General features: G+C 39.6%; 7 non-coding genes across 7 annotated transcripts; all 7 read right to left on the bottom strand.

Annotated features, from left to right (window-relative positions):
- Positions 1 to 583: 583 nt before the first annotated feature.
- trnak-uuu (transfer RNA lysine (anticodon UUU)) lies at positions 584 to 656 on the bottom strand. Its single transcript has one exon. It is a non-coding gene; the product is annotated as a tRNA-Lys (tRNA).
- Positions 657 to 2386: 1730 nt separating this feature from the next.
- Positions 2387 to 2459, bottom strand: trnak-uuu (transfer RNA lysine (anticodon UUU)). Its single transcript has one exon. It is a non-coding gene; the product is annotated as a tRNA-Lys (tRNA).
- A 1717-nt stretch (positions 2460 to 4176) lies between these two features.
- trnak-uuu (transfer RNA lysine (anticodon UUU)) lies at positions 4177 to 4249 on the bottom strand. The gene has a single exon. It is a non-coding gene; the product is annotated as a tRNA-Lys (tRNA).
- A 1730-nt stretch (positions 4250 to 5979) lies between these two features.
- Positions 5980 to 6052, bottom strand: trnak-uuu (transfer RNA lysine (anticodon UUU)). The gene has a single exon. It is a non-coding gene; the product is annotated as a tRNA-Lys (tRNA).
- A 1717-nt stretch (positions 6053 to 7769) lies between these two features.
- trnak-uuu (transfer RNA lysine (anticodon UUU)) lies at positions 7770 to 7842 on the bottom strand. The gene has a single exon. It is a non-coding gene; the product is annotated as a tRNA-Lys (tRNA).
- Positions 7843 to 9570: 1728 nt separating this feature from the next.
- trnak-uuu (transfer RNA lysine (anticodon UUU)) lies at positions 9571 to 9643 on the bottom strand. The gene has a single exon. It is a non-coding gene; the product is annotated as a tRNA-Lys (tRNA).
- A 1728-nt stretch (positions 9644 to 11371) lies between these two features.
- On the bottom strand, positions 11372 to 11444 carry trnak-uuu (transfer RNA lysine (anticodon UUU)). Its single transcript has one exon. It is a non-coding gene; the product is annotated as a tRNA-Lys (tRNA).
- Between the last annotated feature and the right edge of the window lie 13871 nt (positions 11445 to 25315).

Raw genomic sequence — 25315 nt, 5'->3', positions numbered from 1 at the left:
ATGCCACAACTATTCAAACACTGGTTAGGCCACAGCTGCGGTACTGTGTTCAATTCTCGGCATCACAGCTTGGGAATGTATTATTAGGCTTAAAAAGTGAAGGAGACATAGAGTCCAAGGGACAAATTACAACGGGATATTGCACAAACTCGGTTTTTTTTCCTGGAATTTAAAGCTTAAGTGGTGATTTGATTGAAGTATTCACGATATTAAGAGGAAATGCTGGTGCAGATAGCGAGAAGCTATTTCTGATGATTGACCCATCTGGGAGAAGGGGCCATAGCCTCAACATTAGATCCAAGCGTTTCAGGATAGAAGTTTGTGTGACAGAAATTTGTAACACACTTCCGCAAACAGCAATTATAGCTGGGCCAATTGTCAATTTTAAACTTGTGATTGAGAGATGTTTGTTAACCAAAGGTATTAAGGGATCTGGAGCAAAGGATTGCACACGGATATCGATCGATGATTTAATTAAATGGCAGAAAGGCTCCAGGCATGAAATGGCCTGCTGCTGTTGTTATTTTCTTTGTTAAATCATCAAAGTGCGAATGTAAAGTTGAGTCTCGCGATTTAAAAGCAGCGCCCGAACAGGGACTTGAACCCTGGACCCTCAGATTAAAAGTCTGATGCTCTACCGATTGAGCTATCCGGGCTCTTGCAAAGCCAACTTCACAAAAGTACTTTCATTGGCTGCAGTGCATCATTGCATCTCCGACAAATTCAATTTACTTGTCCATAAAACAACCTGTACAGCACATTTCCCCCACAAATCCGGATTGACTGCCTCAGACCACCATCACTTCAGAAATATTAAGCCACCCACAAAAGACACGCTCGTTAGCAGCGGAGTCAGATGTGACAAGTGCCGTCCCCCAGATATCTGTATTAGATCATCAACTGTTCACCGTATTTATGACTGAGTTGGATGGAGCAATGGAGCACTGTACATCATATTTTGAAAATCGCACTAAGTTAGACGGTCCGCTTGTAGTGCAGTTGGGAAATGGAGGAAACCAAAGGGACAGAGACAGACACAGTAAGCCGGCAAAACAAAGGCAAATCGAGTTCAATGTACGCAAGTGTGACACCAGCCACTTTGGAACAAAGTAATACAGTTCTGAGTATTTTCTAAATAATGGGAAGCTATTAACTGTTGAGGAGCAAAGAGGTTTATGAGTCCCAGTTCACAAATTATTATTTGCTTGTAGACATGAAGCAAAGACATTTGAAATAGTCCCGCATATGGGACATTGGGCCAAATTTGAAACGCATGTAATTGAAGGCAAATTATTAACCTGGTTAGGAAATTGGTGGCACGGCAGGAGACAAAGTTTGCAGATGATGATCAGGTACACTAATTGGCAGATTATGACGAGTGGTGTCTCTGATTGATCACTTTTGGGAACTCAACTAATCACCGATTTCATTAACGACTTAGTGGATGTGATTGAGAGCCACACATCCAAGTTTGAGGATGACAAAAAAGATAGGCGGCATTATAATCAGTTGAGATGGAAACAAGATATTTGACCAGATATTCATAGAGTAAGTGAATGTGTAATTTTCTGGCAAATTGATTTAAATATTAGCAAGTGTGACGTGATCCACTACCGATCTTTATAGGAGTATTTAGAATACACTCCTTATAATGTTAAGCTGGAAACAGTTGATATCCAAATAGACTTGTGTCCCTGTACATATATCATTAAATGGTCATGGACAGGTACAGAAATGAATCAAAAAGCTAATTGAAAAGTGATACTTATATCTGTAGGATTACAATATAAGAGGGTGAAATGATGCCACAGCTATACAAAGCACTGGTTAGGCCACAGCTGCGGTACTGTGTTCAATTCTCGGCATCACAGCTTGGGAATGTATTATTAGGCTTAAAAAGTGAAGGAGACATAGAGTCCAAGGGACAAATTACAACGGGATATTGCACAAACTCGGTTTTTTTTCCTGGAATTTAAAGCTTAAGTGGTGATTTGATTGAAGTATTCACGATATTAAGAGGAAATGCTGGTGCAGATAGCGAGAAGCTATTTCTGATGATTGACCCATCTGGGAGAAGGGGCCATAGCCTCAACATTAGATCCAAGCGTTTCAGGATAGAAGTTTGTGTGACAGAAATTTGTAACACACTTCCGCAAACAGCAATTATAGCTGGGCCAATTGTCAATTTTAAACTTGTGATTGAGAGATGTTTGTTAACCAAAGGTATTAAGGGATCTGGAGCAAAGGATTGCACACGGATATCGATCGATGATTTAATTAAATGGCAGAAAGGCTCCAGGCATGAAATGGCCTGCTGCTGTTGTTATTTTCTTTGTTAAATCATCAAAGTGCGAATGTAAAGTTGAGTCTCGCGATTTAAAAGCAGCGTCCGAACAGGGACTTGAACCCTGGACCCTCAGATTAAAAGTCTGATGCTCTACCGATTGAGCTATCCGGGCTCTTGCAAAGCCAACTTCACAAAAGTACTTTCATTGGCTGCAGTGCATCATTGCATCTCCGACAAATTCAATTTACTTGTCCATAATACAACCTGTACAGCACATTTCCCCCACAAATCCGGATTGACTGCCTCAGACCACCATCACTTCAGAAATATTAAGCCACCCACAAAAGACACGCTCGTTAGCAGCGGAGTCAGATGTGACAAGTGCCGTCCCCCAGATATCTGTATTAGATCATCAACTGTTCACCGTATTTATGACTGAGTTGGATGGAGCAATGGAGCACTGTACATCATATTTTGAAGATCGCACTAAGTTAGACGGTCCGCTTGTAGTGCAGTTGGGAAATGGAGGTAACCAAAGGGACAGAGACAGACACTGTAAGCCGGCAAAACAAAGGCAAATCGAGTTCAATGTACGCAAGTGTGACACCAGCCACTTTGGAACAAAGTAATATAGCTCTGAGTATTTTCTAAATAATGGGAAGCTATTAACTGTTGAGGAGCAAAGAGGTTTATGAGTCCCAGTTCACAAATTATTATTTGCTTGTAGACATGAAGCAAAGACATTTCAAAAAGTCCCGCATATGGGACATTGGGCCAAATTTGAAACGCATGTAATTGAAGGCAAATTATTAACCTGGTTAGGAAATTGGTGGCACGGCAGGAGACAAAGTTTGCAGATGATGATCAGGTACACTAATTGGCAGATTATGACGAGTGGTGTCTCTGATTGATCACTTTTGGGAACTCAACTAATCACCGATTTCATTAACGACTTAGTGGATGTGATTGAGAGCCACACATCCAAGTTTGAGGATGAAAAAAAGATAGGCGGCATTATAATCAGTTGAGATGGAAACAAGACATTTGACCAGATATTCATAGATTAAGTGAATGTGTAATTTTCTGTCAAATTTATTTAAATATTAGCAAGTGTGACGTGATCCACTACCGATCTTTATAGGAGTATTTAGAATACACTCCTTATAATGTTAAGCTGGAAACAGTTGATATTCAAATAGACTTGTGTCCCTGTACATATATCATTAAATGGTCATGGACAGGTACAGAAATGAATCAAAAAGCTAATTGAAAAGTGATACTTATATCTGTAGGATTACAATATAAGAGGGTGAAAAAATGCCACAGCTATACAAAGCACTGATTAGGCCACAGCTGCGGTACTGTGTTCAATTCTCGGCATCACAGCTTGGGAATGTATTATTAGGCTTAAAAAGTGAAGGAGACATAGAGTCCAAGGGACAAATTACAACGGGATATTGCACAAACTCGGTTTTTTTTCCTGGAATTTAAAGCTTAAGTGGTGATTTGATTGAAGTATTCACGATATTAAGAGGAAATGCTAGTGTAGATAGCGAGAAGCTATTTCTGATAATTGACCCTTCTGGGAGAAGGGGCCATAGCCTCAACATTAGATCCAAGCGTTTCAGGATAGAAGTTTGTGTGACAGAAATTTGTAACACACTTCCGCAAACAGCAATTTTTGCTGGGCCAATTGTCAATTTTAAACTTGTGATTGAGAGATGTTTGTTAACCAAAGGTATTAAGGGATCTGGAGCAAAGGATTGCAAACGGATATCGATCGATGATTTAATTAAATGGCAGAAAGGCTCCAGGCATGAAATGGCTTGCTGCTGTTGTTAAATGATCAAAGTGCGAATGTAAAGTTGAGTCTCGCGATTTAAAAGCAACGCCCGAACAGGGACTTGAACCCTGGACCCTCAGATTAAAAGTCTGATGCTCTACCGATTGAGCTATCCGGGCTCTTGCAAAGCCAACTTCACAAAAGTACTTTCATTGGCTGCAGTGCATCATTGCATCTCCGACAAATTCAATTTACTTGTCCATAAAACAACCTGTACAGCACATTTCCCCCACAAATCCGGATTGACTGCCTCAGACCACCATCACTTCAGAAATATTAAGCCACCCACAAAAGACACGCTCGTTAGCAGCGGAGTCAGATGTGACAAGTGCCGTCCCCCAGATATCTGTATTAGATCATCAACTGTTCACCGTATTTATGACTGAGTTGGATGGAGCAATGGAGCACTGTACATCATATTTTGAAAATCGCACTAAGTTAGACGGTCCGCTTGTAGTGCAGTTGGGAAATGGAGGAAACCAAAGGGACAGAGACAGACACAGTAAGCCGGCAAAACAAAGGCAAATCGAGTTCAATGTACGCAAGTGTGACACCAGCCACTTTGGAACAAAGTAATACAGTTCTGAGTATTTTCTAAATAATGGGAAGCTATTAACTGTTGAGGAGCAAAGAGGTTTATGAGTCCCAGTTCACAAATTATTATTTGCTTGTAGACATGAAGCAAAGACATTTGAAATAGTCCCGCATATGGGACATTGGGCCAAATTTGAAACGCATGTAATTGAAGGCAAATTATTAACCTGGTTAGGAAATTGGTGGCACGGCAGGAGACAAAGTTTGCAGATGATGATCAGGTACACTAATTGGCAGATTATGACGAGTGGTGTCTCTGATTGATCACTTTTGGGAACTCAACTAATCACCGATTTCATTAACGACTTAGTGGATGTGATTGAGAGCCACACATCCAAGTTTGAGGATGACAAAAAAGATAGGCGGCATTATAATCAGTTGAGATGGAAACAAGATATTTGACCAGATATTCATAGAGTAAGTGAATGTGTAATTTTCTGGCAAATTGATTTAAATATTAGCAAGTGTGACGTGATCCACTACCGATCTTTATAGGAGTATTTAGAATACACTCCTTATAATGTTAAGCTGGAAACAGTTGATATCCAAATAGACTTGTGTCCCTGTACATATATCATTAAATGGTCATGGACAGGTACAGAAATGAATCAAAAAGCTAATTGAAAAGTGATACTTATATCTGTAGGATTACAATATAAGAGGGTGAAATGATGCCACAGCTATACAAAGCACTGGTTAGGCCACAGCTGCGGTACTGTGTTCAATTCTCGGCATCACAGCTTGGGAATGTATTATTAGGCTTAAAAAGTGAAGGAGACATAGAGTCCAAGGGACAAATTACAACGGGATATTGCACAAACTCGGTTTTTTTTCCTGGAATTTAAAGCTTAAGTGGTGATTTGATTGAAGTATTCACGATATTAAGAGGAAATGCTGGTGCAGATAGCGAGAAGCTATTTCTGATGATTGACCCATCTGGGAGAAGGGGCCATAGCCTCAACATTAGATCCAAGCGTTTCAGGATAGAAGTTTGTGTGACAGAAATTTGTAACACACTTCCGCAAACAGCAATTATAGCTGGGCCAATTGTCAATTTTAAACTTGTGATTGAGAGATGTTTGTTAACCAAAGGTATTAAGGGATCTGGAGCAAAGGATTGCACACGGATATCGATCGATGATTTAATTAAATGGCAGAAAGGCTCCAGGCATGAAATGGCCTGCTGCTGTTGTTATTTTCTTTGTTAAATCATCAAAGTGCGAATGTAAAGTTGAGTCTCGCGATTTAAAAGCAGCGCCCGAACAGGGACTTGAACCCTGGACCCTCAGATTAAAAGTCTGATGCTCTACCGATTGAGCTATCCGGGCTCTTGCAAAGCCAACTTCACAAAAGTACTTTCATTGGCTGCAGTGCATCATTGCATCTCCGACAAATTCAATTTACTTGTCCATAATACAACCTGTACAGCACATTTCCCCCACAAATCCGGATTGACTGCCTCAGACCACCATCACTTCAGAAATATTAAGCCACCCACAAAAGACACGCTCGTTAGCAGCGGAGTCAGATGTGACAAGTGCCGTCCCCCAGATATCTGTATTAGATCATCAACTGTTCACCGTATTTATGACTGAGTTGGATGGAGCAATGGAGCACTGTACATCATATTTTGAAGATCGCACTAAGTTAGACGGTCCGCTTGTAGTGCAGTTGGGAAATGGAGGTAACCAAAGGGACAGAGACAGACACTGTAAGCCGGCAAAACAAAGGCAAATCGAGTTCAATGTACGCAAGTGTGACACCAGCCACTTTGGAACAAAGTAATATAGCTCTGAGTATTTTCTAAATAATGGGAAGCTATTAACTGTTGAGGAGCAAAGAGGTTTATGAGTCCCAGTTCACAAATTATTATTTGCTTGTAGACATGAAGCAAAGACATTTCAAAAAGTCCCGCATATGGGACATTGGGCCAAATTTGAAACGCATGTAATTGAAGGCAAATTATTAACCTGGTTAGGAAATTGGTGGCACGGCAGGAGACAAAGTTTGCAGATGATGATCAGGTACACTAATTGGCAGATTATGACGAGTGGTGTCTCTGATTGATCACTTTTGGGAACTCAACTAATCACCGATTTCATTAACGACTTAGTGGATGTGATTGAGAGCCACACATCCAAGTTTGAGGATGAAAAAAAGATAGGCGGCATTATAATCAGTTGAGATGGAAACAAGACATTTGACCAGATATTCATAGATTAAGTGAATGTGTAATTTTCTGTCAAATTTATTTAAATATTAGCAAGTGTGACGTGATCCACTACCGATCTTTATAGGAGTATTTAGAATACACTCCTTATAATGTTAAGCTGGAAACAGTTGATATTCAAATAGACTTGTGTCCCTGTACATATATCATTAAATGGTCATGGACAGGTACAGAAATGAATCAAAAAGCTAATTGAAAAGTGATACTTATATCTGTAGGATTACAATATAAGAGGGTGAAAAAATGCCACAGCTATACAAAGCACTGATTAGGCCACAGCTGCGGTACTGTGTTCAATTCTCGGCATCACAGCTTGGGAATGTATTATTAGGCTTAAAAAGTGAAGGAGACATAGAGTCCAAGGGACAAATTACAACGGGATATTGCACAAACTCGGTTTTTTTTCCTGGAATTTAAAGCTTAAGTGGTGATTTGATTGAAGTATTCACGATATTAAGAGGAAATGCTAGTGTAGATAGCGAGAAGCTATTTCTGATAATTGACCCTTCTGGGAGAAGGGGCCATAGCCTCAACATTAGATCCAAGCGTTTCAGGATAGAAGTTTGTGTGACAGAAATTTGTAACACACTTCCGCAAACAGCAATTTTTGCTGGGCCAATTGTCAATTTTAAACTTGTGATTGAGAGATGTTTGTTAACCAAAGGTATTAAGGGATCTGGAGCAAAGGATTGCAAACGGATATCGATCGATGATTTAATTAAATGGCAGAAAGGCTCCAGGCATGAAATGGCTTGCTGCTGTTGTTAAATGATCAAAGTGCGAATGTAAAGTTGAGTCTCGCGATTTAAAAGCAACGCCCGAACAGGGACTTGAACCCTGGACCCTCAGATTAAAAGTCTGATGCTCTACCGATTGAGCTATCCGGGCTCTTGCAAAGCCAATCTCACAAAAGTACTTTCATTGGCTGCAGTGCATCATTGCATCTCCGACAAATTCAATTTACTTGTCCATAATACAACCTGTACAGCACATTTCCCCCACAAATCCGGATTGACTGCCTCAGACCACCATCACTTCAGAAATATTAAGCCACCCACAAAAGACACGCTCGTTAGCAGCGGAGTCAGATGTGACAAGTGCCGTCCCCCAGATATCTGTATTAGATCATCAACTGTTCACCGTATTTATGACTGAGTTGGATGGAGCAATGGAGCACTGTACATCATATTTTGAAGATCGCACTAAGTTAGACGGTCCGCTTGTAGTGCAGTTGGGAAATGGAGGTAACCAAAGGGACAGAGACAGACACAGTAAGCCGGCAAAACAAAGGCAAATCGAGTTCAATGTACGCAAGTGTGACACCAGCCACTTTGGAACAAAGTAATATAGTTCTGAGTATTTTCTAAATAATGGGAAGCTATTAACTGTTGAGGAGCAAAGAGGTTTATGAGTCCCAGTTCACAAATTATTATTTGCTTGTAGACATGAAGCAAAGACATTTCAAAAAGTCCCGCATATGGGACATTGGGCCAAATTTGAAACGCATGTAATTGAAGGCAAATTATTAACCTGGTTAGGAAATTGGTGGCACGGCAGGAGACAAAGTTTGCAGATGATGATCAGGTACACTAATTGGCAGATTATGACGAGTGGTGTCTCTGATTGATCACTTTTGGGAACTCAACTAATCACCGATTTCATTAACGACTTAGTGGATGTGATTGAGAGCCACACATCCAAGTTTGAGGATGAAAAAAAGATAGGCGGCATTATAATCAGTTGAGATGGAAACAAGACATTTGACCAGATATTCATAGATTAAGTGAATGTGTAATTTTCTGTCAAATTGATTTAAATATTAGCAAGTGTGACGTGATCCACTACCGATCTTTATAGGAGTATTTAGAATACACTCCTTATAATGTTAAGCTGGAAACAGTTGATATTCAAATAGACTTGTGTCCCTGTACATATATCATTAAATGGTCATGGACAGGTACAGAAATGAATCAAAAAGCTAATTGAAAAGTGATACTTATATCTGTAGGATTACAATATAAGAGGGTGAAAAAATGCCACAGCTATACAAAGCACTGGTTAGGCCACAGCTGCGGTACTGTGTTCAATTCTCGGCATCACAGCTTGGGAATGTATTATTAGGCTTAAAAAGTGAAGGAGACATAGAGTCCAAGGGACAAATTACAACGGGATATTGCACAAACTCGGTTTTTTTTCCTGGAATTTAAAGCTTAAGAGGTGATTTGATTGAAGTATTCACGATATTAAGAGGAAATGCTAGTGTTGATAGCGAGAAGCTATTTCTGATAATTGACCCATCTGGGAGAAGGGGCCATAGCCTCAACATTAGATCCAAGCGTTTCAGGATAGAAGTTTGTGTGACAGAAATTTGTAACACACTTCCGCAAACAGCAATTATAGCTGGACAATTGTCAATTTTAAACTTGTGATTGAGAGATGTTTGTTAACCAAAGGTATTAAGGGATCTGGAGCAAAGGATTGCAAACGGATATCGATCGATGATTTAATTAAAAGGCAGAAAGGCTCCAGGCATGAAATGGCCTGCTGCTGTTGTTATTTTCTTTGTTAAATGATCAAAGTGCGAATGTAAAGTTGAGTCTCGCGATTTAAAAGCAACGCCCGAACAGGGACTTGAACCCTGGACCCTCAGATTAAAAGTCTGATGCTCTACCGATTGAGCTATCCGGGCTCTTGCAAAGCCAATCTCACAAAAGTACTTTCATTGGCTGCAGTGCATCATTGCATCTCCGACAAATTCAATTTACTTGTCCATAATACAACCTGTACAGCACATTTCCCCCACAAATCCGGATTGACTGCCTCAGACCACCATCACTTCAGAAATATTAAGCCACCCACAAAAGACACGCTCGTTAGCAGCGGAGTCAGATGTGACAAGTGCCGTCCCCCAGATATCTGTATTAGATCATCAACTGTTCACCGTATTTATGACTGAGTTGGATGGAGCAATGGAGCACTGTACATCATATTTTGAAGATCGCACTAAGTTAGACGGTCCGCTTGTAGTGCAGTTGGGAAATGGAGGTAACCAAAGGGCCAGAGACAGACACAGTAAGCCGGCAAAACAAAGGCAAATCGAGTTCAATGTACGCAAGTGTGACACCAGCCACTTTGGAACAAAGTAATATAGTTCTGAGTATTTTCTAAATAATGGGAAGCTATTAACTGTTGAGGAGCAAAGAGGTTTATGAGTCCCAGTTCACAAATTATTATTTGCTTGTAGACATGAAGCAAAGACATTTCAAAAAGTCCCGCATATGGGACATTGGGCCAAATTTGAAACGCATGTAATTGAAGGCAAATTATTAACCTGGTTAGGAAATTGGTGGCACGGCAGGAGACAAAGTTTGCAGATGATGATCAGGTACACTAATTGGCAGATTATGACGAGTGGTGTCTCTGATTGATCACTTTTGGGAACTCAACTAATCACCGATTTCATTAACGACTTAGTGGATGTGATTGAGAGCCACACATCCAAGTTTGAGGATGAAAAAAAGATAGGCGGCATTATAATCAGTTGAGATGGAAACAAGACATTTGACCAGATATTCATAGATTAAGTGAATGTGTAATTTTCTGTCAAATTGATTTAAATATTAGCAAGTGTGACGTGATCCACTACCGATCTTTATAGGAGTATTTAGAATACACTCCTTATAATGTTAAGCTGGAAACAGTTGATATTCAAATAGACTTGTGTCCCTGTACATATATCATTAAATGGTCATGGACAGGTACAGAAATGAATCAAAAAGCTAATTGAAAAGTGATACTTATATCTGTAGGATTACAATATAAGAGGGTGAAAAAATGCCACAGCTATACAAAGCACTGGTTAGGCCACAGCTGCGGTACTGTGTTCAATTCTCGGCATCACAGCTTGGGAATGTATTATTAGGCTTAAAAAGTGAAGGAGACATAGAGTCCAAGGGACAAATTACAACGGGATATTGCACAAACTCGGTTTTTTTTCCTGGAATTTAAAGCTTAAGAGGTGATTTGATTGAAGTATTCACGATATTAAGAGGAAATGCTAGTGTTGATAGCGAGAAGCTATTTCTGATAATTGACCCATCTGGGAGAAGGGGCCATAGCCTCAACATTAGATCCAAGCGTTTCAGGATAGAAGTTTGTGTGACAGAAATTTGTAACACACTTCCGCAAACAGCAATTATAGCTGGACAATTGTCAATTTTAAACTTGTGATTGAGAGATGTTTGTTAACCAAAGGTATTAAGGGATCTGGAGCAAAGGATTGCAAACGGATATCGATCGATGATTTAATTAAAAGGCAGAAAGGCTCCAGGCATGAAATGGCCTGCTGCTGTTGTTATTTTCTTTGTTAAATGATCAAAGTGCGAATGTAAAGTTGAGTCTCGCGATTTAAAAGCAACGCCCGAACAGGGACTTGAACCCTGGACCCTCAGATTAAAAGTCTGATGCTCTACCGATTGAGCTATCCGGGCTCTTGCAAAGCCAATCTCACAAAAGTACTTTCATTGGCTGCAGTGCATCATTGCATCTCCGACAAATTCAATTTACTTGTCCATAATACAACCTGTACAGCACATTTCCCCCACAAATCCGGATTGACTGCCTCAGACCACCATCACTTCAGAAATATTAAGCCACCCACAAAAGACACGCTCGTTAGCAGCGGAGTCAGATGTGACAAGTGCCGTCCCCCAGATATCTGTATTAGATCATCAACTGTTCACCGTATTTATGACTGAGTTGGATGGAGCAATGGAGCACTGTACATCATATTTTGAAGATCGCACTAAGTTAGACGGTCCGCTTGTAGTGCAGTTGGGAAATGGAGGTAACCAGAGGGACAGAGACAGACACAGTAAGCCGGCAAAACAAAGGCAAATCGAGTTCAATGTACGCAAGTGTGACACCAGCCACTTTGGAACAAAGTAATATAATTCTGAGTATATTCTAAATAATGGGAAGCTATTAACTGTTGAGGAGCAAAGAGGTTTATGAGTCCCAGTTCACAAATTATTATTTGCTTGTAGACATGAAGCAAAGACATTTGAAAAAGTCCCGCATATGGGACATTGGGCCAAATTTGAAACGCATGTAATTGAAGGCAAATTATTAACCTGGTTAGGAAATTGGTGGCACGGCAGGAGACAAAGTTTGCAGATGATGATCAGGTACACTAATTGGCAGATTATGACGAGTGGTGTCTCTGATTGATCACTTTTGGGAACTCAACTAATCACCGATTTCATTAACGACTTAGTGGATGTGATTGAGAGCCACACATCCAAGTTTGAGGATGACAAAAAAGATAGGCGGCATTATAATCAGTTGAGATGGAAACAAGACATTTGACCAGATATTCATAGATTAAGCGAATGTGTAATTTTCTGTCAAATTGATTTAAATATTAGCAAGTGTGACGTGATCCACTACCGATCTTTATAGGAGTATTTAGAATACACTCCTTATAATGTTAAGCTGGAAACAGTTGATATTCAAATAGACTTGTGTCCCTGTACATATATCATTAAATGGTCATGGACAGGTACAGAAATGAATCGAAAAGCTAATTGAAACGTGATACTTATATCTGTAGGATTACAATATAAGAGGGTGAAATGATGCCACAACTATTCAAACACTGGTTAGGCCACAGCTGCGGTACTGTGTTCAATTCTCGGCATCACAGCTTGGGAATGTATTTTTCGGCTTAAAAAGTGAAGGAGACATAGAGTCCAAGGGACAAATTACAACGGGATATTGCACAAACACGGGTTTTTTTCCTGGAATTTAGAAGCTTAAGTGGTGATTTGATTGAAGTATTCACGGTATTAAGAGGAAATGCTCGTGTAGATAGCGAGAAGCTATTTCTGATGATTGACCCATCTGGGAGAAGGGGCCACAGCCTCAACATTAGATCCAAGCGTTTCAGGAGAGAAGTTTGTGTGACACAAATTTGTAACACACTTCCGCAAACAGCAAATAAAGCTGGGCCAATTGTCAATTTTAAACTTGAGATTGAGAGATGTTTGTTAACCAAAGGTATTAAGGGATCTGGAGCAAAGGAACATCGATCGATGATAAACGGCAGAAAGGCTCCAGGCATGAAATGGCTTGCTCCTGCTGTTATTTTCTTTGTTAAATGATCAAAGTACGAGAGTAAAGTTGAGTATTGCGATTTAATAGCAGTGCCCAAACAGGGACTTGAACCCTGAAATTAAAAGTCTGATGCTTTACCGACTGAGCTATCGGGGCTCTTGCAATTCAAAGCTCACAATAGTACTTTCATTGGCTGCAGTGCATCATTGCATCTCCGACAAATTCAATTTACTTGTCCATAATCCAGCCTGCACAGCACACTTTTCCCACAAATTCATGATTGACTGCCTCAGACCACCATCACTTCAGAAATATTAACCCACCCACAAAAGACATGCTCGTTAACAGCGGAGTCAGATGTGACAAGTGCCGTCCCCCAGATCTCTGTCTTAGATCATCAACTGTTCACCGTATTTATGACTGACTTGGATGAAGCAATGGAGCACTGTGGATTATATTTTGAAGATCGCACTAAGTTAGACGGTCCGCTCGTCGTGCAGTTGGGAAATGGAGGTAACCAAAGACACAGTAAGCCGGCAAAACAAAGGCAAATCGAGTTCAATGTACGCAAGTTTGACACCAGCCACTTTGGAACAAAGTGAGATAGTTCTGAGTATTTTCTAAATAATGGGAAGCTATTAACTGTTGAGGAGCAAAGAGGTTTATGAGTCCCAGTTCACAAATTATTATTAGCTTGTGGACATGGAGCAAAAGACATTTGATAAAGTCCATTGCAATGTGCTATTGTATTGCATTTTAATTATATGGAAAAGTGATATTTCATTGCAATGTGCTATTGAATTGCAAATGATTATCATATTGCGAGTTGATATTCCATTGCAATGTGCTATTGCATTGCTAATTACTATTATATTGCAGTGATATTTCACTGCAATATTCTATTGCATTGCAATGACTATTATATAGCAAAGTGATATTCCATTGCAATGCTCCATTGTATTGCAATGACTATTCTATTGCAAAGTTATATTTCATTACAATGTTTGTTTGCATTGCAAATGACGATTGTTTGGCAAAGTGCTTTCCATTGCAATGCTCTATTGCATTGCAAATGATGATTATATTGCAGGGATAATCCATTACAATGTTCTGTTGCATTACAAATGACAACTTTGTTGCAAAGTGATATTCCATTGCAACGCCTTATTGCATTGCAAATTAACATAATATTGCAAGTTAAAATTCCATTGCAATCTTCTATTGCACTTCAAATGACAATTATATTGTAAAGTGATACTCCATTGCAATGTGCTACGGCATTGCAGATTACTGATATTTTGCAACATGATAATCCTTTGCAATGTTCTGCATTGCAAATGACGATCATGTTGCAAAGCGATATTATATTGCAATGTGATTTTGTTCTGCAAATGATTAATTTATTTCAAGTTAAAAGACCATTGCAATGTCATATTGGATTGCAAATAACCATTATATTGCAAAGTGATATTCCATTCCAATGCTCTATTGCATTGCAAATGAACATTAAGTTGCAAAGTGATATTCCATTGGAATGTCTTATTCCATTGCAATGTTCTGTTGCATTGCAAATTACTATTCCATTGCAAATTAATATTCCAATGCAATGTTTCATTGCATTGCAATAAATGTTATGTTGCAAAATAATATTCCATTGCAATGCTCTATTGCATTGAAATGACTATTATCTTACAAACTGATATTATATAGCAAAATTCCATTGCATTGCTATGACTTTTATGTTGCAAAGTGATATTCCATTGCAATATTCTATTGTGTTGCAAATGACGATGATATTTCAGTGATAATCCATTACAATTTTCTATTGCTTTGCAAATGACTGCAATGTGGCAAAGGGATATTCCACTGCAACGTCCTATTGCATTGCAAATGAATGTAATATTTCAAGTTATATTTCCATTGCAATGTTCTGTTGCATTTCAAATGACAATTATATTGTAAAGTGATACTCCATTGCAATGTGCTGTTCATTGAAAATTACTATTGTTTTGCAACGCGCTAATCAATTGCAATGTTCTAAAGCATTGCAAATGACTACCATATTGCAAAGCGATATTATGTTGCCATGTGATATTCTTTTGCAAATGCCAATTATATTGCAAGTTACTAGTCCATTGCAATGTCATATTGCACTGCAAATCTTTATTATATTGCAAAGTGATATTCCAATGCAATGTGCTATTGCATTGCAAATGACTATTAAATTTCAAACTGATATTCCAGTGCAATGTTCCATTGTATTGCAATGACTATTATATTGCAAAGTAATATTCCATTGCAATGTTCCATTGTATTTCAATGACTATTATATTGCAAAGTGATACTTCATTCCAAACATCTATTGCATTGCAAATGAAGAGTATATTGCAAAATGTTACTCAAGTTCAATGTTCTGTTGCATTGCAAATGTCAATTATATTGCAAAGTGCTATTCCATTGCAATGTGCCATTGCATTTTAAATTAATGTTACATTGGAAATTGATATTCCACTGCAATGTTCTATTGCATTGCAAATGACGATTATATTGCAGTTATATTCCATTGCAATGTGCAATTGCATTGCAAATGACTGCTACAATGCAAAGTGAGGTTCAATTGCATAGTCCTATTGCATTGCAAATCACGAACAGAAGTCAAAGCGCTATTAAATTGTAATTTTCTATTACATTGCAAATGACTATTATATTGCAAACTGATATTCCATTGCAATGACTATTTTATTGCAATGTGTTATTCCATTGCAATGTTCTATTGAAGTGCAAATGACAATTATATTGCAGTGATAATCAATTCCAATATTCTGTGGCATTGCAAATGAATACTATGTTGCAAAAGGAAGTTCCACTGCAACGTCATATTGCATTGAAAATGAATATTATATCGCAAGTTATATTTCCATTGCAATGTTTGGTTGCATTTCAAATGACAATTATATTTTAAAGTGATACTCCATTGCAATGAGCTGTTGTATTGCAAATTACTATTATTTTGCAACACGCTAATCAATTGCAATGTTCTACTGCATTGCAAATGACAATCATATTGCAAGGCAATGTTATATTGCCATGTGATATTGTTTTGCAAATGACTATTATATTGCAAGTTACTAGTCCATTGCAATGTCATATTGCATTGCAAATCACTATTATATTGCAACGTGATATTCTTTTGCATCGTGCTATTGTATTGCAAATGATGATTATATGGTGAAGTTATATTCAATTGCAATGTTATACTGTATTGCAAATGACTATTATATTTCAAACTGATATTCCAGTACAATGTTCCAATGCATTGCAATGAGTATTATATTGCAAAGTAAGATTCCATTGCAATGTTCCATTGAATTGCAATGACTATTATATTGCAAAGTGATACTGCATTCCAAACTTCTATTGCATTATAAATGAAGAATATATTGCAAAGTCATACTCCAGTGCAATGTTTTATTGCATTGCAAATGTCAATTATATTGCAAAGTGATATTCCATTGCAATGTGCCATTGCATTGTAAATTAATGTTATATTGGAAATTGATATTCCACTGCAATGTTCTATTGCATTGCAAATGACGATTATATTGCAGTGATATGCCATTGCAATGTGCAATTGCATTGCAAATGACTGCTACAATGCAAAGTGAGGTTGAAATGCAAGGTCCTATTGCATTGCAAATGATGCCCAGAAGTCAAAGGGACATTAAATTGTAATTTTGTATTACATTGAAAATGACTATTATATTTCAAACTGATATTCCAGTGCAATGTTCCATTGCACTGCAATGACTATTATATTGCAAAGTAATATTCCTTTGCAATGTTCCATTGCATTGTGATGACTATTATATTGCAAAGTGATACTTCATTTCTTACCTCTATTGCATTGCAAATGAAGAGTATATTGCAAAGTGATACTCCAGTGTAAGGTGCTATTGCATTGCAAATGTCAATTATATTGCAAAGTTATATACCATTGCAATGTGACATTGCATTGTAAATTAATGTAATATTGCAAATTGATATTCCACTGCAATGTTCTACTGCACTGCAAATGACGATTATATTGCAGTGATATTCCATTGCAATGTGCAATTGCATTGCAAATGACTGCTACAATGCAAAGTGAGGTGCAATTGCAGAGACCTATTGCATTGCAAATGATGATCAGAAGTCAAACCGAAATTAAATTGTGATTTACTATTACATTGCAAAGGACTATTATATTGCAAACTGAAATGCCATTGCAATGTTCCATTGCATTGCAATGTCTAATATATTGCAAAGTGATATTCCATTGCAATGTTCTATTGCAGTGTAAAAGGACAAATATATTACAACGTTATATTTCCATTGCAATCTTCTGTTGCATTTCAAATGACAATTATATTGTAAAGTGATACTCCATTGCAAGGTGCTATTGCATTGCAAATTACTATTATTTTGCAATGCACTAATCAATTGCAATGTTCTACTAAATTGCAAATGACGATCATATTATAAAAGCGATATTATACTGCCATGTGATATTGTTTTGCAAATGACTATTATATTGCAAGTTACTAGTCCATTGCAATGTCATGTTGCTTTGCAAATGACTATTATATTGAAAAGTGATATTCCATTTCAATGTGCTATTGCAGTGCAAATGACAATTATATTGCAAAGTGATATTCCATTGCAATATTCTACTGCATTGCAAACGATGGTCAGAAGTCAGAGCGACATTGATTTGTAATTTTCTATTACATTGCAAAGGACTATTGTATTGCAAACTGATATTCCATTGCAATGATCATTGCATTGCAATCACTATTCCATTTCAAAGTTATATTACATTGCTATATTTGATTGCATTGCAAATGACAATTATATTGCAAAGTGATATTCCTTTTCAATGTTAATTGCAGTTCAAAGGACAATTATATTGCAGTGATAATCAATTACAATGTTCTGTTGCATTGAAAATGTCTACTATGTTGCAAAGTGATATTCCATTGCAATATCCTATTGCATTGCAAATCAATATAATATTGCAAGCTAAAATTACATTGCAATGTCCTATTGCATTTCAAATGGCAATTATATTGTAAAGTGATACTAATTTGCAATGTGCTATTGCATTGCAAATTACTACTATTTTGCAACGCGCTATTCCATTGCAAAATTCTACGGCATTACAAATGACGATCATATTGCAAAGTGATATTATATTGCAATGTGATATTGTGTAGCAAGTGACTGTTACATTGCAAGTTAATAGTCCATTGCAATGTCATATTTCATTGCAAATGACTATTATATTGCAAAGTGACATTACATTGTAAAGTGCTATTGCATTGCAAATGACGATTATATTGCAAAGTGATAATCCTTTGCAATTTTCTACTGAATTGCAAATGACGATCATATCCAAAAGCAATATTCCATTGCAATGTTCTATTGCATTGGAAATCATGATCTTATTACAAAGCGATATTCCACTGCAATATTCTGTTGCATTGCAAATGACGATTAATATGCAAACTGATAATCGAGTGCAATGTTCCATTGCATTGCAATTATTATTATATTACAAAATAATATTCCGTTGCAAGGTTCCATTGCATTGCCATGACTATTATATTGCAAAGTGATATTTAATTCCAAAGTTATATTGCATTGCAAATTACGGTTATATTGCAAAGTGATACATCATTGAAACGTTCTATTGCATTGCAAATGATTATCATATTGCAAAGTGATATCCCATTGCAATCTGCTATTGCTATGTAAATTACTATTATATTGCAAAGTGATATTCCATTGTAATGTGCAATTGCATTGCAAATGACTGCTACAGTGCAAAATTAGGTTCAATTGCAAAGTCCTATAGCATTGCAATGACCATCAGAAGGCAAAGCTATATTCCATTGCAATTGTCTATTATATTGCAAATTGCTATTATTGAGCTAAGTTATATTCCATTGCAATGTTCCATTGCATTGCAATGACTATTATAATGCAAAGTTATATTCCATTGCAATGTTTGATTGCATTGCAAATGACTTTTATATTGCAAACTGATATTCCATTGCAACGTTTATTGCATTGCAAGTGCCGGTTATATTGCAGAGACAATCCATTACAATGTTCTATTGCATTGCAAATGACGATCATATTACAAAGCGATATTCCATTGCTAAGTTCTATTGCATTGCAAATGTAGAATGTATTGCAAAGTGATACTCCATTGCAATGTTCTATTGCATTGCAAATGTCAATTATATTGCAAATTGATATTCCATTGCAATGTACTATTGCCTTGCAAATGAATTATATTGCAGAGTGATATTCCATTGAAATGTGCTATTGCATGGCAAATTACTATTATACTGCAAAGTGATATTCCACTGCAATGTTATATTGCATTGCAAATGGCGATTATGTTTCAGGGATATTCAATTACAACGTGCAATTGCATTGCAAATGACTGCTACAATGCAAAGTGAGGTGCAATTGCAATGTCCTATTGCATTGCAAATAACGATCAGAAGGCAAAACGATAAACAAAGAAACATAGAAACGTAGAAGATAGGAGCAGGAGTAGGCCATTCGGCCCCTCGAGCCTACTCTGCCATTCAATGCGATCATGGCTGATAATCCAAATTCAGTACCCTGCGATTAATAAAGACTCACTACGCACTTGGTTGTACATAAAGCAAGGCTTTAATCGACTTGTAACAGAACATGGAGGTCTAGTTAGTAGCCACTAGCTTCCTGTTTCTGGACTCTCTCTGGCCAAGCTGGGCCCACGCCCTAGTATTTATACTCCTCGGGCGGCGCCCTCAGCTGGCCGTTCAGTAGTACTTCCCTGTGGAAATTTCAATTTATGAAATTCTTCCTCCCTAAAAGGTTTGGAAGTCCACTCTTCCTTTAACAGGCTAGGCAGACCAAAAATAGCCGTAGTCATTTAGCTTTCTGCTTGTGACCAGAGGGCACATCTCCCCGGACTGTGTCCTGGGCCCTGGGTCGCTTGGCCCGTACCGGTAAGTCGGTAGAGTCCACGTTGTCTTGATCGTCCTGTGGAGGCCTGGGAATATCATGAATCTGGGTGTGGGTCCTCACAGGCATGGAGCTGGCCTCATCCTGGGTCATAGCCGGAGATTGTTCGGCGTCCTCATTTCGTGTGGCCATCCTACGGGGAGCGTTCGGCTCCCTGAGTTGATCCGGTAGCACTGCCAGCAGATCCCTCGATGTCCCAGGTAGGGCATCATCTTCATAGGGGTGCGGAGTGTTGACATCATCGTCATGGGATCCTACATCATTCGGTCCTGTGTGACCAGTTGGGCATGGAGCCAGATCTCTGAGCGAGGCAATGGACTCCCGGCCATCAGGGTACTGCACGTGTTCATATGTTGGGTTTACCTCCGTTAACTCCACCTCGTCAACGAGAGGTTCATTCATGGCCGACCGGACAAACCTCTGGAGTAGCACGGGGCTGGAGCCACCAACCATGATGGTAGAGATGTCCCATGTGTAGAGCGATGCCAGAACTTGAAGAATCGCTCATGAGGTGTGAAATTAGTGGAGTTGGAGAGGAGAGACCTGATAGAGTGTAACACGTCAGCGGCACAGTTTCCCACTGCTGGTCTGGTAGGTTGCGTGACCTCAGCGCCAGACAGACACCATTCAAGATCATGGCATTGTAGCTTTCAACCTGTCCATTGTCGATTGGGTGAGATGGTGTCGTCTTACTCAAGATGATTCCCCATTGGGAGAGATACCTTTTAAGTTCACTCGACGTAAAGGAGGGACCCCAATCCATTTGGATAAAATTGGCCATCCAGCAAAGGGAAAAGACCTGATCGAGGTGTTTAATTACCGTAGAGGTAAGCATATTAGGACAGGGAAGGCAGAGGGAAAGTATGAATGCTCGTCTACCATTGTAAGTAGGTAGGTGTTCTGCGTCGACGAAGGCAATGGCCCTTTAAAGTCTATGCTGAGCCTGTGCATAGACTGCATTGCATGTATGAGCAAGTCATCTGATGGGCAGAAGAATTGTGGTTTCAATTCTGCACAAATCCTACAGGAGGAGCAAGTTTTCTTTATGTCTTCCGTTGAAAATGATAGATTTTTGGAGCGCACAAAGTGCAAGATAAGGGTAACGCCAGGATGGCATTAGTCCATATGCAGATCCACCAGAGTCGACGTTGATATTGAAGAGCAAAATGCCCGTGTGAAGGTATCAGGGGCAAAATTTTATTTGCCAGGTCGGTAAAGGATAATATATTCAAAGGCGGCCATCTCCATCCTCCAGAGTTGAATTTTATTATTTTAAATTTTTGTGCACTTCTGGTTATCCAACATGAAGGCCACGGAACGCTGGCCAGTTACGAGCATGAAATGACGCCAAGCAAAAAAATGACTCCAGTGGCATACAGCCTCGATGATGGCTGTAGCCTCCTTCTCGACGGGGGGGTAATGGAGTTCGCTACCCTGTATGGTTCTGGATAGGAATGCCATGGGCCGACCACCTTGATTCAAGGTAGCCAAGATCGCCACCTCCGATGCATTGCATTCGACCACAAAAGGAAGGTTTTCGTCAATGGAGTGAGGCGTGGCTTTCTCCAGCTGTCGTTTGAGGAGGTTGAAGGCAGAAATAGACGTTGCTTCTAGTGGAAAAGACTTCGCATGAAGCAGGGGCTGTATCTTATCGGAGAAGTGAGCTATCCACTTTGCATAATAAGCAAACATGCCAAGTGCCTGACGAAGAGAGCCGAGATTCGTAGGGGGAGGGAACTCCTGAAGTGGATGAAGTCGCTCTGGGTCCGGTTTAATAACACCGTTGCCCACCCAGTAGCCGAGAATGTTCACTGATGGCACCGATTTCACTGATTTGGATTCGGTTAATGTTAAGTGGTGACGACAGAGAACGTCAAAAAATCTCTGAAGATTGGCGTCATTCTCCTTTTCATCATGGCCGGCAATAGTGATATTGTCTAAATATGGAAAGGTATATGTCAAGTTCACTTGCCGGACTAGGCCATCCATGGCCCGTTGGAAGATGGCCAACGCATTGGTGACCCCAGATGGAAGGCAACAAAACTGAAAAAGCCGACCAGTGCCCTCAAAGGCCATATACTTTTTGTCAGAGTCTTTCAGTGGTACCTGATGGTACACGCTCTTTAAATCGAAGGTTGAAAATACCTTGTATTTGGCAAGGTTGTTGACCATGACATCTATGCGTTGTATCGGGTTGGCATCCAAACCGATATATTGATTACTACTCTGTGAATAATCAATACACAGACGTGTCTTATGTTGTTTTCAAGGGTTTTTCACAATGATGACTTGAGCCCGCCAGGGGGTTGAACATGGCTCGATAATACCGTCAGCTAAAAGGCGAGAGATATCTGCCTCGATAAATGCTCGGTCGTCTTGGGTAAATTGCCGCGATTTGGTGGCTATGGGTTTACAGCGGGGGGAGAGATTGGCAAACAGGGAGGGCTCACCGAGTAAGGCCGCCGAGAGCGCACAAAACGGCACTTTAGAAATGGTAAGCTCCGACTTCGACCCTCCAAACTCAAAAGTGATTCTTTTGTGCTGCTTCTGGAACACCTGTCCCAGAAGCCCATCGCTACATAAGTTTTTGAGTACTCCGAGCCAGGTGGTGGTAGATGTGTGACCATAGAGGATGAGGTTGACAAGACAGAAGCCAGAAGAATTGGTGGTCAGAGTCGTCAGAGCCATTGCAATCTCCCTGTCCGAGAGATAAATGCAAAGTTTTAACCTACTTACAGCCCGCTTACTAATGAAGCTGTCAGAGCTGCAGGAGTCGATTAGCATGCTTAGAGTCTGCCCATTTACTGAAACCTTCGTAGCTGCATGGGACAAACTTTGGGGAAGAACAGCTGTGATTGGAGGAGGGGTAATTTTTCCTTCGGCAGCTGTAGCCTTAGCAGTGGTTCTTGGGGGAGGAGCATCTCCATAGATAGCAGCTGTGAAGCTAACAGGAGCTCTCGACCGGTGTACTTTAGAGGATCGGCCTTTCTTGTTAGCAGAGGCCCGTGATTGGCATATCTTGGAAAAGTGTCCTTTCTTGCTGCAATGATTGCAGGTCGCATTACGAGCCGGGCAAAAATTTTCTGTAATGGAATACACCCCCACAAAAGAAACACTTTCTTCCTCATTGCCAGGATGCTGCTAGGGCGGGGTCATCATCAGCAAAGGCCTCTAGGGTAGGGTCGTCGTCCGTTAGAGTAGAGTCATCATCAGCTGGGGCATCAACACGAGACCTATCGAAAGAATTATTGAGGGTGATAGCCGCCACCCGTCCATGTGGTGGGATGTAAGTGCCTGCATTCTTCTTGTCCAAGTCCAGGGAACACGCCTGGTCATAAACAGCCCGTAAATTGAGGGTTTTATTTTCCAGCAGGCGCTGATGTATAAAAGGGGACACAATCCCGTTGATAAAGGAATCGCTGATTAGTTCCTGTTGATACTGTTCAGCTGTATCGCATTAAGGTTACAATCTTTGCTGAGCCTGCGAAGTTTCTGGAGGAATTCTTCGAATGCTTCCCCAGGCTGCTGCCGATTTGTGGCCAATAGGTGTCCAGCAAAGATTTCATTCAGTGACTTGAAAAACACCTGCTGTAAAATTTCGATAGCAGTGTCGTAGTCTATACAGTCCTCAATATAATCATACACATGAGGGGATACGTAGTTAATAAGCATTCATAACTTATTAGAGGCACCTGCCCCACATTCTTCAAGAAAGTTGCTAAAGGTACGAAATGAATGCTTCCATACCTTCGCTGCCGCAGGTGCATTCGCATCCAAGTCAAGACGAGTGGGTCTAAGGAGTTTTTCCATGATGGATCAGTTTCTTGCCCAGGTCCCTTTCTGCAGTTCGACTTGCAGCTGGCTGTGCCGAATCACCCAAGGCTTGGAGACGATAACAAGTCGATTAAATTGACGTAATAAAGACTCACTATGCACTTGGTTGTAAATAATGCAAGGCTTTAATCGACTTGTAACAAAACATGAAGGTCTAGTTAGTAGCCACTAGCTTCCTGTTTCCAGAATGTCTCTGGCCACGTTGGGCCCACGCCTAAATATTTATACTCCTCGGGCGGCGCCCTAAGCTGGCCGTTCAGTAGTACTTCCTGAGTTACTTCTTGTAGAAGTTGCGATTTATGACACACCATTTACACGACTGCAATTTTTCAGAAAGAGCATGACTCAAGTCAGCTATATGGTTCGATTCAACAGTCATAAGTAATTCTTCAAAAACGCAGTTTAGCAATCTTTCTTGTTGCACAATTGGCCCTGATTTTTCTATCAGAGGCTTCCTAAGTTTGGATGCTCCCAATCTGGAAAAAATATTACGCCCTTACCTGTGGGTTCCGGAGCTCCAGAAACGTCCACTCCTGTGCTTCACCTGGTGCACGTGCGCAGAGGACCTGGTATCCCTGAAATGCAGGCAGTTTGCAAGCGTCCCCGGGATCAATGGAACCAATCGAAGGAGGGAATCACCCTTCACAGTTTTGCCCGGCCTCTCAGCTTAGACCTTTCAAAATTTTGAATGGTGATCAATCAAAAAAACTAAAATGTTAAAAAAATTAATTCACGTACTTAATTAGTTAAAATTACATTAAATTAAATATATTAAAACTTTGAAAAAAATAATTACTTTTTTAAGGGGCTAAAAATAAACTTAGCTTTTCTGAAAGCATTTTTAAAATATAAATGAGCGAATAACCTTTTTAAAAAGAAAAATGAAACTCTTATGCTGGTAAAAGAAGCCCTCACACCTACCTTTACCAGGCATAAGATTTTTAAATGTTATCAGTGGGCAGAGATTCTGCAGAAAGTGGAATTCTCCACCTGCAGAGGCCATCCTCCAGGGCAGGCGTGCGATCTCTAAAGAGGATTATTGACAGATCGGCAGTATCGGTTTTCAGCGCGTGCGGAAAATACGGGCTAAAATATTTCCACTTTACACTGAAAAATGTAGCAGCGCCGTGTTCAGTCACTAATTATCTGCAGTTACTGCACGGAGCAGAGAGGGCGATCAGAGCATTACCATTATTGAACACATCTGTGCAATATGACCAATATTAAAAAAATAATTTCCGTAGACGTTAAATAACGACATTTAAAATACAACTGGAGGTTCTTCTGTTATATTCATACAATTTACTATCATAGATTCCGCATCAGATAGAACAACAACAACTTCCTGTCA

This window comes from Somniosus microcephalus, unplaced genomic scaffold (assembly GCF_052327205.1).
Source record: "Somniosus microcephalus isolate GS21.2 unplaced genomic scaffold, FLI_Smic_1.0 unresolved_chr5, whole genome shotgun sequence".
Lineage (NCBI taxonomy): Eukaryota > Metazoa > Chordata > Chondrichthyes > Squaliformes > Somniosidae > Somniosus > Somniosus microcephalus.
This window is presented reverse-complemented; position numbering and strand designations above follow the sequence as displayed.